The sequence below is a fragment of the Pinus tabuliformis genome, chromosome 9, assembly GCF_031772625.1.
Source record: "Pinus tabuliformis cultivar Carrire ecotype Pingquan chromosome 9, CPIR1, whole genome shotgun sequence".
In the NCBI taxonomy this organism is placed as follows: domain Eukaryota; kingdom Viridiplantae; phylum Streptophyta; class Pinopsida; order Pinales; family Pinaceae; genus Pinus; species Pinus tabuliformis.
The window spans coordinates 44,359,803-44,372,242 of record NC_142307.1 but is presented as its reverse complement, the minus strand read 5'-3'; positions in this window follow the sequence as shown (position 1 = coordinate 44,372,242).

Here is a 12,440-nt window from a genome sequence, read left to right as displayed (position 1 = left end):
CTTTGAAGGATTTGTTTGGGGAAGACATAATGCAAAGTATTTGGGGTAAATCCTCAAAGTTATTATAATTTTGAGCAGCTTGAGCATGTGATTGTAAATACACTTTCGTAAAATGCTTTTGGGAGAGAAAATCACTATATTAGTGGATGGTCTCTCTATGTACAATGGCCATTAGGATGAGATGAATATGGATCTTTATTAAAATTCAAACTCTTAGAACTATCGTAATTACGATCTTTGGTTCTAAAGATTAAATCTTTGGTTGTACTGTAGACATTTGCATTAGTGATATTGGCCCTTTCTAGGAGATTGCTTTGGGTGCCTCCTTGTGGAGGTGGGGAGTTTGTTGCAACTATTTTTTGTTGCTATAGGGGCAAAGGATATGTTAGGATGGTGATTTGTGATTGGGATATATATTGGGCTAAACATCTATGAATCTCATCCATTTAAAGACACTGGTGAGTAGGATGGTCTCTAGTACAATCTTACATGGAAACTTCATCTTTTTTTTCTCTTTAGTGTTTCGTGTATTAGCATTTTTATTATAAATATTCCCTACTTAGAAGTAGAATTCTTCTTTTTATTCTTTGTTTTTCCTCGAGGTTGTTGAGTATTCTTCAAATTTTGTGATTGTACTAAATGAGCATTAGAGGTCTAGGTAGGGATTGAGGCATTTTGTGATGTGTTGTTCTTTGTCATACCCTTTTTGCATTTGTGTCGAATGGTCCTATATTTCACCCTAGTGTAGAGAAGGACATAGGCAATCTAGATTGGGTAAAGGGAATAGAATTTGGTTCCAACATTGCACTAAACACCCTCGGGCAAGAAGGCAACATCAAAAAATATTTTTCCTCGGCAAGCGCAACAAATAGAAGTGGCAGGGATAAACAGAAAGAGGTGCCCATGTTTAAAAGTTGAGTAGGTGTCAGGCGGATTGATGTTCATCGTAGCCCAACCAAACCATGGAGGCATTACAGGGGGAACTAGCGTGATCGATACGTCGGTGCCACCCCCCGACAGAGAAAAGTCAACAAGGCGGGTTAAGCGGATCAACGACTTGGATTAACTTTGGGGGGTCTCCGATTGATACTACCTCCCGCTCATTCACCCATCGGAGAGATGTGGGGACCACACCCGCCACACGTTATGCCATGTAACACCCTCCTCCAACATCTACCCCGGTAGATAGGCAACCAGGGTAAACATGCGACGAGAGGCTACTATGATTGGATTCGACCTCCTATGTGACCTTAAGGAAGTGGAATCGATGGAAACATAACACACAAACATTCAACATCAGCTTTAGGACCCTCAAGAACCAATCCAACACTTTAGACAGCTTGCCCTTGGGTTCTACTGAAGTTTTGACCATCTTAATCCTTATTCGCTCTCATGCTATAAGCATGAAAGCATCTAGAAACCCAGAGTCACTCTCACATGCTTGCATTCTAGTGTCCAAAGACTCATTTTGCCAGTTCTGTGCCAGCATCCTTAGGATTTGAGCCACTTTTTCAGGCCCAAAGTCCAGGTCACTGCCCAGAATGGCATGATAACTTAGGAGCAATAAGAGAACAGGGAAACAATGATGCAAAATCAATAAGTTAAACAAGACCTTAATCAGACCCCTACTAGCCATGACAGGCATTTCGTCAAACATATCGCAAACATGTAATCTATAGTTGTAACCAACAAAATTAAACATAGGGATCTCGTACTTATTTGAGAATCGCTAAGAACCATTGTTCCCTCATGTCATTTGCTGCATTATCATCTATTAGGTCATAGATACATTATCCATTCATTTACAAGTAAAAACATGCTGAGAGCCATACATAGCCACTGTCATAAAACATACATATAACCAACACAATAACAATAGAAATACCATAAATATATCAGCCATAAGATCCACATATAAATCAATACATTTACACATGAAACCAAGGGAATGAATTCTTCATTAATGAAAGCAATAAACCAACCGGAGATGGGACTACCACGTTCCACTCGACCATAGATTGGTTGAGCCAAGTCTCTCTTCAACCAATCACCCCTATGCCATATTCCAAGCATGAAAGTGGGACTCATAGAACACACCGAAAACACCAAACAAGCACGGATTCCATCGAAGTTCTCTACCTACATCATGAGAAATTTGAGTGCCTCCTAGTCTCTCAAACTTTACTATAATCCACAGTACGATCCAGGGATCACTAATCCCTACACCGAGACACACTCTCCATGATTTACCATACATCCCATCATGGGACTACTGGGCCTGACAAAGAGAAATCCACCTCTTGGCTTTACTGTATATCCTGTCGTTCACCGACAAGGATTCCTAGGCCCACCAAGGCACACAATCCTGGCTTTGCCGGACCCACAGTCTTACTTAGGGGTTACTAGGCCAATGGCTTTACCGTGACCCACAGTCTGGTTCAGAGACCACTAGGCCATGTTTTCTTCATTTCGAAGATCCACCCCACTAAGCTTCGAATCCATTCGGCCAGCCTAGCTCACCCGAATATGAGAACCCATCTTATCAAAGCTATCAGGAAATGGAAAGGCTAGGCTGAAGAACATTGTCCCACCTGGTAAAAACCATGCCATGATAGAAAAGAACCACACGTGATACCATGCATACAAAATCTTAGCAAGGAAAATTTACATGCAAGTTGATACCTACAATGAAGCCTACTGTAGCTGCTTGATCCTACCTTTCCCTGCTTGATCTTTGCTTCCTCTTGCCTTCTTTGCCTTTCTTTCTCCAATGCCAAAGTGCTTCAAGAAACTCTAAGTGTCCAAGAGTGAGTGAGTGAGAGAGAATAATGAGAGAGCTCCAAAACTCAACTGAAAAAAGGTTACCAACTCATCCTTAGAAGCCTTTTTATCAATTAGGCCTCTATTTTCTTCATTTTCCTCCTCGCATGTAACCTGCGACCTTTCACCTTCCTTTTCTCCTAATTTCCATTATTTTCATAAATAAATGTGCCAAAAATGCCATGTTTCCTTTCTAAAGTCTTAGCCATTGCCTTTGCCAATTTCCTTAACCATAAACAACCAAATGAACACCCCCTAGTATGTTTTTGCCCAACATTCAGCTTGGAATAAGTGTCCCATCAGTCATGGTTATTATTTTTAACTTTTATTACATGGAATTTTCACCAGGGCTATTACATGCCGAGTTGCCACTAATGCCAGCAAGCGAGTGCCAAGGTAAATGGTAAAGTATCCCCTTTGTGTGTCCATCTGTCACCCTTTCCAACCATGATCTGAATCTCTTCAACGACTGGAATTAACCAAGATCTTTTACTTTGGTGATGTCAGTAGAATTGCATGTGAAGTATGAAAAACCACGTGCATACTTTCAAGAAGATGAAACATAACGATGATAGTCAAATCAAAGGACACACACACACATTGATAAAAAAGTTCACCCAATGTGGGTTATGTCTCTAGGCCCGGTGTTAAGAGTGGGGAGGCCGCTTCATTAAATGTTGTAGGATGATGATGAGTACATGGTACATTCTTTGTCATTAGAAGGATAAAATCCCTCAACTAGAGTGACATGTCTCTCCACAATATGTTCTCTTATAGGAACTATCACTCACATGGGCCCTCCTTTAGCATGACAATATGTCTAATTCTCACATGAAGTGGCATACAAGTATCCTCCAACAAATAAGAATCTCAATATCAAAGCATCATTTCAACAAATCAAAATAAAGACATGACATCACTGTATCATATACCTCCACTTTTGGGGATGGCCTAAAAATGCACAGCTCTGTTGAAGAAATGGACTGCATCGTTGAATTCGTGGTCCGAAATCATGTCAAATGACTATAAATTCGAACCCTTTCTAACACCATCAAAATATGGACCCTCGGGAATCTCAAATATTCCCCAAATATTCCTTACCGCTAGTTGATTGGAATTATACTGCTCAGATGACAAATTTGAATTCACCATTGTGCTCCTCGCGAAAACAGAGAAATTTGAGTATAAAGTTGGCCTAGTTCTGAAACTGTCAAAATTCGGCCCTTAAGGAATCTTTTAGATTCCTCACGATTTCATAAAGACCTCTCTCTGCAAGTTGACTGAAGATTTGTTGCTCAGATCCAAAAAATGATCATGTCATCAGGCTCTTGGCGAAATTCTAGTTCGTTTGAGTATAAAGTTGCCATGATTCTATCACTATGAAAATTTGGCCCCAATGGATCTTTTAGATTCCTCAAGATTCGATAAAGGTTCATCCTTGCAAGTTGACTGAATATATGATGCTCAGATGAGGAAACTGATTACACCATCAAATTCCTTGCGGAAAACCAAGTAAAATGAGTATAAAGTTGATATACTTTTCCCTATGTAAAAAATCATCCTCCCAAGAATCTTTTAGATTCATCATGATTCCCCTGCCTCAAGGTTCTTCCTCGATTTGTGTGCATCTCACGGTTCGGTGCCCTTGATTTATGTGCTTGGTGCTCTTCCTCCCCTGTCTCAGCGGTGAAAATGGGTTTTATAACATAGTTTTGATATTGGTGGTAATGACCACTTAGTGGCCCAACGGTGGTGCGTTCAGGTTTGGGGGCCAGAGGCCATGGGTTCAGTCTTACGACCTACAGACCCAATATATATATATATATATATATATATATATATATATATATATATATATATATATATATATATATATATATAGAAACAATGACCACCATTGAAATATTAACTGCCCGAAAAGAAAACACTAACCGCCAATGATATTCACCGTCGTGTGTTTTGGTTACACCATATATTATATGGTTTTTTTTGTTTTAATTCCCAATATAATATAACCCCATTATACATATTACATATGTTTTTTTGGTTTTAATGCCCAAAATAATAGTTCGTTGGTTATATAGTTTGGAACTCCAAATTTGTAATATGGTTATTTATTATAACCATGTATATTAATCACCAATATTTTAATACCCTGAAATATCATATAGTTATTAAATAATAACTATTATTTAATTAAATTAAAATTTTGTTTCATTTATTTTTTAATAATATTTTTGTTTTAAATGGTTTATATATATATATATATAGTCTTTTGCAGGGACAAGGAGTTAATGCTTGAGCGCTAAGTGTCAATTGTTGATGAGCTGCCATGTATGGGTTGAGTCCCACCTGCTGACTGGGATGCCATATGGCACACTATGGGCCCCTCTTTTTCCCTATCTTATCAAACTTTAAACTGCAATAAGTTGATCATACAGGCTCAGATTGAGGTGTCAAAAAGCTCTCGCCAAGCTCTATGACTTGGTCTTGTTTTATCTACATTTTGAAGATTTTTATTTTTGAGGTTTTCCTGGAGTCACTTGGATCATTCCTCCCCACTAAGGATATTTTGGTCCTTCAAAATCATGAGCATAATCTACATATGTTGTGTTCCATCGTCCGCACAAAACTTTTCCTGGTAGGCCATACTCCCTTCTCCTTCACCTTTGTTCTTCGGAGCCATAAGTGATGATCGACACATGCATCCTCTGTAAACTTGTAGTATAATCTTTGCAAACTACATGTTCAATTACATGACCAATCATGACCCAAGTGTCCTCATACTTGCCAAGAGTTTATAACACACTCTTTGGTCAAGTTTACATCATAATAAAGACCAATACCCCAACTATCAACAAAAAGAGGCCAAAAACATCATTATTTATTTAATAAATAAGGGAAACCACATCATCACTTTTACAATTATATCACAACACATGATTTACAAAATGTGGCGATGACAAGATACTATCTCTAGTAAAATCATCTATTACTCATCAAAGGGGCCATCATCCTGGAGCTAATTCACTTGTTAAATAACTTTTCCAACTGGTTCCTGCACATGCACTTTGTTCTTGAGATGCTGCTTTGGAGGGAGCCTCCAACATGTGGCTCTTTAATGCACACCTATGTTGCAATGATCGCAAAAAATCTTCTTCCTCCATATATTCTTCACCTTCTTCCTTCCTTGATGTGGAGAAGGAGAAGGCCTTTCATGTCTCGTCCTCTTTCTTACTTCCATTCTCTTCCAGCACTCGACGACCACGTGGTTATGCAAGCCACAAAAATTACATGGTTTTCTACACCATGATTGTTAGGTCCCTATACTACTAGTGTAACCCCTTATTGTTATTATTGCAACCCCCTTATTATATTGTTGTGTCGATTTAGTCCCCATATTGTTATTATTGTGCCCCATAGAAACCCACTATTGTTATTATTGTGCCCTTACATTATTATTGTTATGTCGGCTTTGATTATACTATGACCCCTTAGACTTCTATATAGAAAGGAGGTCTTGCCATTTGTATCATCTAAGAATTGTTCATTTGTGTAATGTAAAGGTGGTTGCCCCCTCGAAGAGGATAAATTCTAAGGCGTTTATGTCTCTTTTCTATTTTTTTGTGAGCTGGTTTCATAACATTTGGTATCAGAGCTTTGGATTCTAGGGTTTTGCTGCTCCAAACAGGACATCGTGGCATTTTCGCTATAACGTTTTTTCCGCAATATTTCAAAAGCTAAAAACAAAACCCATTTGATATGACATCTCGCTGAACCTTGGGTCCATATTTCAGATCTTGTCCCGCTATATTTTTGGATATCTGATATGAGGAATTTAGGGATTGTGCAAGCTCTAGAATTCCATCTCAAACAGGGCATCATGGAATTTTCACTATAATTGTTTTTATACGATGTTTAAGACTATAAAATTAAAACCCATTTGATCTGAAACCTCGGTAAAGCTCAGGCCTAAATTTCAGATCTTGTTTCACTATATTTTCGGAGATACAATGCAAGAAATTTAGGGTTTCTACAGGCTCCCAAATTACATCCCAAATAGGTGACCTTGGGAAAATCATCATAAATTTCTCTCTGAGCATCAAATTGAAAGTTCATAAGAAGTTACAGAAAGAAGACTGACTGTATCTTTCTGTGTATTGCTTTTAGGTCCTAAACTTCTAACAATGACACATGGCGCTTCGTACAAGATCGCTCTACTAAACTAATCTATAATCAAGTCATTGTGGGAGATTTGACATAACTCTTCCTTAGAGAATCGAATCTTGATCTGACTTGCGGGGTTAGAAAGAGGACTCAGAGGGTTATCACAGACCAGAAGTTTAGAACTTAAAGATCCAAAATTAGAGAGTTACAATCGTTTCAAGATTGAGCTCCTAAAAACAAGAAAAAGTGATATGAGGAAGTTTGATTGCAAGGATCCGGTAAATTGGATACTACAGATGGAGCAATATTTTGATCTACATGAGGTGCAACTATTACAAAATGTACGTATTGCATCTTTATATTTAGAACCAAATAAATTTTTATGGTATGAAAGGCTTTGTTCTCGTAAACCACTTGTCACGTGGTCAATTTATCATGGAGGAAATGATAGCACATTATGAGGATACAAAGAGAAACACCTTATTTATCCAATTGATAAATCTGAAACAAAAGGGTTCAATGGCAGAGCACATTGAGGACTTTCAAAAATTTAATATAAGGGTAAATGATATTCTAGAGAAGAAAATGATTGATGCCTTCATAGGGACTTTAAAGGATAACATTCAACATGAAGTTTGTCTTTGGGAACCAGATTCATTGGAGAAGGCATTCAGGTTGGCAAGAAAAATTGAAAGCGAAATTATGGAAACAAGGAATCCCACCACTCATGACTATAACTATGGAAGTGTTTTTTCTCTTATCCTTCCACAACCTACAAGGCTTACACCACAACAATTGGAAGAAAAAAGAGAAAAAAGGGATTTGTTACAATTGTGATAGCAAATACACTAAAGGTCATAAGTGTGCTGAGAAGAAATTATTTTACATAGATTATGAAGAGGAGGAAGAAAAGGATCAAGAAACATCAAAAGAAGAGGATATACACCAGGAACCAACCCCAAAGAAAGAAGAAATGAATCTGACCATATCTTGTAAAGCATTGGCAAGAATTACCACTCCTCAAACTCTCAAGATAGAAGGACATATCAAGAAGAAAAAGGTTCAAGAAGTGAAAGATCACATCGAGAAAGAAGAAATGAATCCGACCATATCTTGTAATGCATTGGCTGGAATTACCACTCCTCAAACTATCAAGATAGAAGGACATATCAAGAAGAAAAATGTTCAAGAAGTGAAAGATCACATCGAGCATCAAGAAATGAATCCGACCATATCTTGTAATGTATTGGAAGAAATTACCATTCCTCAAACTCTCAAGATAGAAGGACATATCAAGAAGAAAAAGATTCAAGTAGTGAAAGATCACATCGAGCATCAACAACAAGTTCTCCAACTTTTAAAGGATAATTCCACTTTGGTGCAGAATCGAATGAAACAATAGGCAGATCAACATCGTAGTGAAAGAAGTTTTGATGTAGGCAATTGGGTATTTTTATGACTACATCTCAAGCAAGCTATTTATGAGAAGGAAATGTTGGCAATATTGCATGTAATTAAGAAATGGCGACCTTACCTAATGGGAAGACACTTCAAGGTAAAAGTGGATCATGGTAGTCTTAAATACTTTTTTGAACAAAGATTATCTTTAGAAGAACAGAAAAAATGGGTCACAAATATGTTGGGTTATGACTTTGAAATCATCTACAAAAAAGGGAAGCAAAATGTTGTTGCAGATGCACTCTCAAGAAAGGATGACGATGTGGAAGCATTGTTTTGTGCTATTTATATTATCTAACCAGATTGGATAAATGAAGAAAGGGATCAATGGAAGAAGGACGAAGAAGTGTGGCCATTCATTCAAAATTTGCAGAAGATCCCAGTTCAAAAAATATTGCCAGAACTTGACGAGGAAGGAAAAATTATATTGGAACCTGGAGCAGTCACAGAAACAAGAACTTGATAGCTACGAAATTGATCAATTTTAGAGTATCTCATCAAGTGGAAGAACTTACCTGTTGAAGATTCCACATGGGAGGACAAGAATTTATACAGAAGCATCAAGAACCACTCAAGCATTGAGGACAACACACTTTTAAGGAGAGGGGCATGTTAGGTACCTATACTATTAGTGTAACCCTTTATTGTTATTAGTGCAACCCCCTTATTATATTGTTGTGCCTATGTAGTCCCCATATTGTTATTATTATGCCCCATAGAAACCCACTATTGTTATTATTGTGCCCTTACATTATTATTGTTATGTCGGCTCTGATTATATTATGACCCCTTAAACTCCTATATATAGAAATGAGGTCTTGTCATTTGTATCATCCAAGAATTCTTCATTTGTGTAATATAAGGCAGTTGCCCCCCTCGAAGAGGCTAAATTCTAAGGCGTTTATCTCTCTTTTCTATATTTGTGTGAGCTGGTTTCATAACAATGATTTCTGCTCATCATTAACAATATGTGTTATAGACATTTTTGTGCCTCGCAGCATGGAGCATGAAATGTCAATAATTACAGGGATCCTCAGTCCCTAAACATGTTGTTCTTACCCCTAGAAGAACAAGGTCAGCAAACCACAACACTTCCCATCAGTTCTCCACCTGAAAACACTCAAAAACAGGCTATTTTTGGATCATGTGAGCTGCTCCACTGAGCAACTGCGCTGAATGTCAACTGCTCCTCCTTGTACCTGCGCTGAAAGTCAACTCCAATGAAGGCTACCTGCGCTGGGTGAGATTGGCCAAGTGGCACAGTCATTCTGCAAGGTGTCAATTGCCCAGGAAGCTTCCAAACTGACACTTGGTTCGAGGGATTCGCCCTGTGATGAGTAAGAGGTACTTGATCTCCATGTGTAAGCAAGGATCTCCAAGTGGACTCAAGAACTGAAGTTTAACTAAAGTGGGAGAGGACACCAGTCAGCTTTATGCCAGCCTCAAGCTGACTCATCCTTTCTCCAAATCTCCTATATATAGAGCTCTTCTATGAGGTCTAAGGAGGCTGGAATTTTGTGCAAAGTAAGGAAGTGCTGTTGGTTTACAGTTAGAGCTATTGGGTGATTGCTTTTATAGAGGTGAAGAGGAGATTTCTTGCTGCTGGGGAGGTGCTGCTGGATTGGAGCCATTGATGGTTGTAACCTTCTCAGAACCCTTTTACTTCTATCAATAAAGTTTTGAATGTTCTCCTATATACTTGTATTGCATTGATGTATTGTATTTACTTGTATATCTGATTCACTCTAATCCATGCATCAGTTATGAGTACATGTTTCTTGTAGTTTTCCTTCTCTTGTTTGTGCAGGATCTTTGTGTAGCTGGACCGGCAAAGGGAGCAAGGAGCTGGGAACACGAGACAAAGAGAGAGGATAGGATCGACAAAAGCGAAAGACTCCGGTTGGTCAATCTTTTCTTCCTTCTCTGTACTTTCATAAAGGAAAACATCAAAGCTTTACTTTCAGTTGTTGCTAAGGACTGTCACCCTTAGAGTAGGGATAGGGTCATCCGAGTCGGATACTTTTCCCCACAACAAACTGGCGACTCCGCTGGGGAGCCTAGTATCTTGTTGGTGTTTGTAGTATCTTTGCTATTCATTTCCTGAACCAAAGAGTACCGAATCGAAAAGCTTTTGACTATATCAAAAGCGAAGTAGAAGGGCTGCTACTCTTGCTCATTTTGAGCAGATTCATGATTTGAAGAGCTGATCTACAAAAGACTCTTGTACTCTTTGTGATAGCTTTTCATCCTCTTGGTCATCCCTTAGCCTGTACTTGACCTATAGCTTTTTATTTCAGCAAAAACAGTGAATTTTTGAGCTTTTTATGACCTGGAAATCCTTGTAAACGCAACTCTCGTGTCTCAGTGCAGGCTGTCCACAGGCAGTCTGCATTCCAGCGCAGGTACTCCCTTCGGGAACTGCGCTGAGAGTCAATTTGACAGACCAGAGCCTGCGCTGGTCCAGTTAGGCTATGTCTTCATGAGGTTTCCCACTGTGTCTGAGCCCTGTTTTCACTGTTATTTTGCTGCTGATTGCTTGTCATTTGTACTTGCTGTAAACCAACTTTCCTTGACATTATTCCGCCTCAGTTGTGTGATGAAACTGTGATTGTTCTTTCAATATTTCTTGTTTCAGTTACAGTTTCCCATTGTGAAAAGCAAACCAGTATAGCTGTGGCCTCTTAGATCCTGAACTGTAAAAGTGTCTTTGTGATCTTAAGAGCTAGTTTTATTACTGTTCATGGCTGTTTGAGTTTGTTTGTTTTTCATTTTATGGTTTGAATCTATACATTTCCAGTGTCTAAACAAGTCGATCTTAAGGTGTCTTTTGATTTTGGACAAGCTTGTTTATTTTCGCTTGAAATTAGATTCAAAGTTATACAACAGTTTCCTTTTTGTCTTACATCAACATTAAGGATAACGAAAAGAAATATCTGCATTGTGCATTTTGCATTTGACTGTGTGCTTGACGATTTAGGAAAATTTGCATTTTAGTGTGTGTTCTATGATCTGTGCGAAAAGTTGTGTCTTTCTTTTCCTCAGTAGATTAAGGTTTTCAAAGTTGAAAGATTGAAAAGTTTTGCTTCTCATCTTAGATTGCATTTAGGAAGTTGTATATATACATCTCGTGGTGATCCTTAAAGGCAAACTGCTAAGCAAGATCAACATTAAAATAAACACAATTTACATAACAACGCTTTGTAACATAACGCAAACATCTAGAGGTCTAGGTAGAGACGTGTTCCGGCGTCGTTAAACATAGTGACTGTCGATCTCTACGAAGGTGGGTGATTCCTCCTGAGAGTCGGTGGCACTAATACGGACTTGTGCTCCCGCGTACCGTCGCGTATATTGGGAGACCCCTATAGGCATTTATCCTTTATCCTTAGGAAGCCGTGTCGGCCGCCCTACTGATCGCGATGCAGTGAACACAACATTCACGAAGATCGACCACCCGTACCGTAAAACGTATTCTGTGGTTTCGCGAAAGGTTTGGCACACCCTCTGCCTAGATCTCCAGAGCAGTTTCTTTTGGCCTTTTTCAAACTCTATAACTGAAAAAGTCCAACCGAGCATTTGTCACTTCGGGCTCGTTAATACATCGAAGGCGACTAGAGTCATCTTTAGCTTTTTCTCGACTCTTAAAACATGAAAAAGCAAGTTTGTGTCTAAAAGCGTCGTTAATAAAATTTATTTTAAGCGGAACATAATCACCTGTTATTCCCACGTTGATCTTTCAGTTGAAAAGTATGGAGCCCACCAACCAAGGAAGCAACCTTGGCGGAAGTCCAAATCCCTTCTCCTCTTGGGGAGATGTTGGTGCGCCTCATATGGCAACATTGTCACTTCCAGGATTGACAATTGGCCTACCTATATGGCTCTTTTCAACTAATGTAGTCCAGATCGCCACTAATCCTGAGCAGTCGAATCAACAGTCAGAACAGTCTAGAACTACCCACCAGCCTTCCACTTCTTACAATACTTCCTCTGATCCT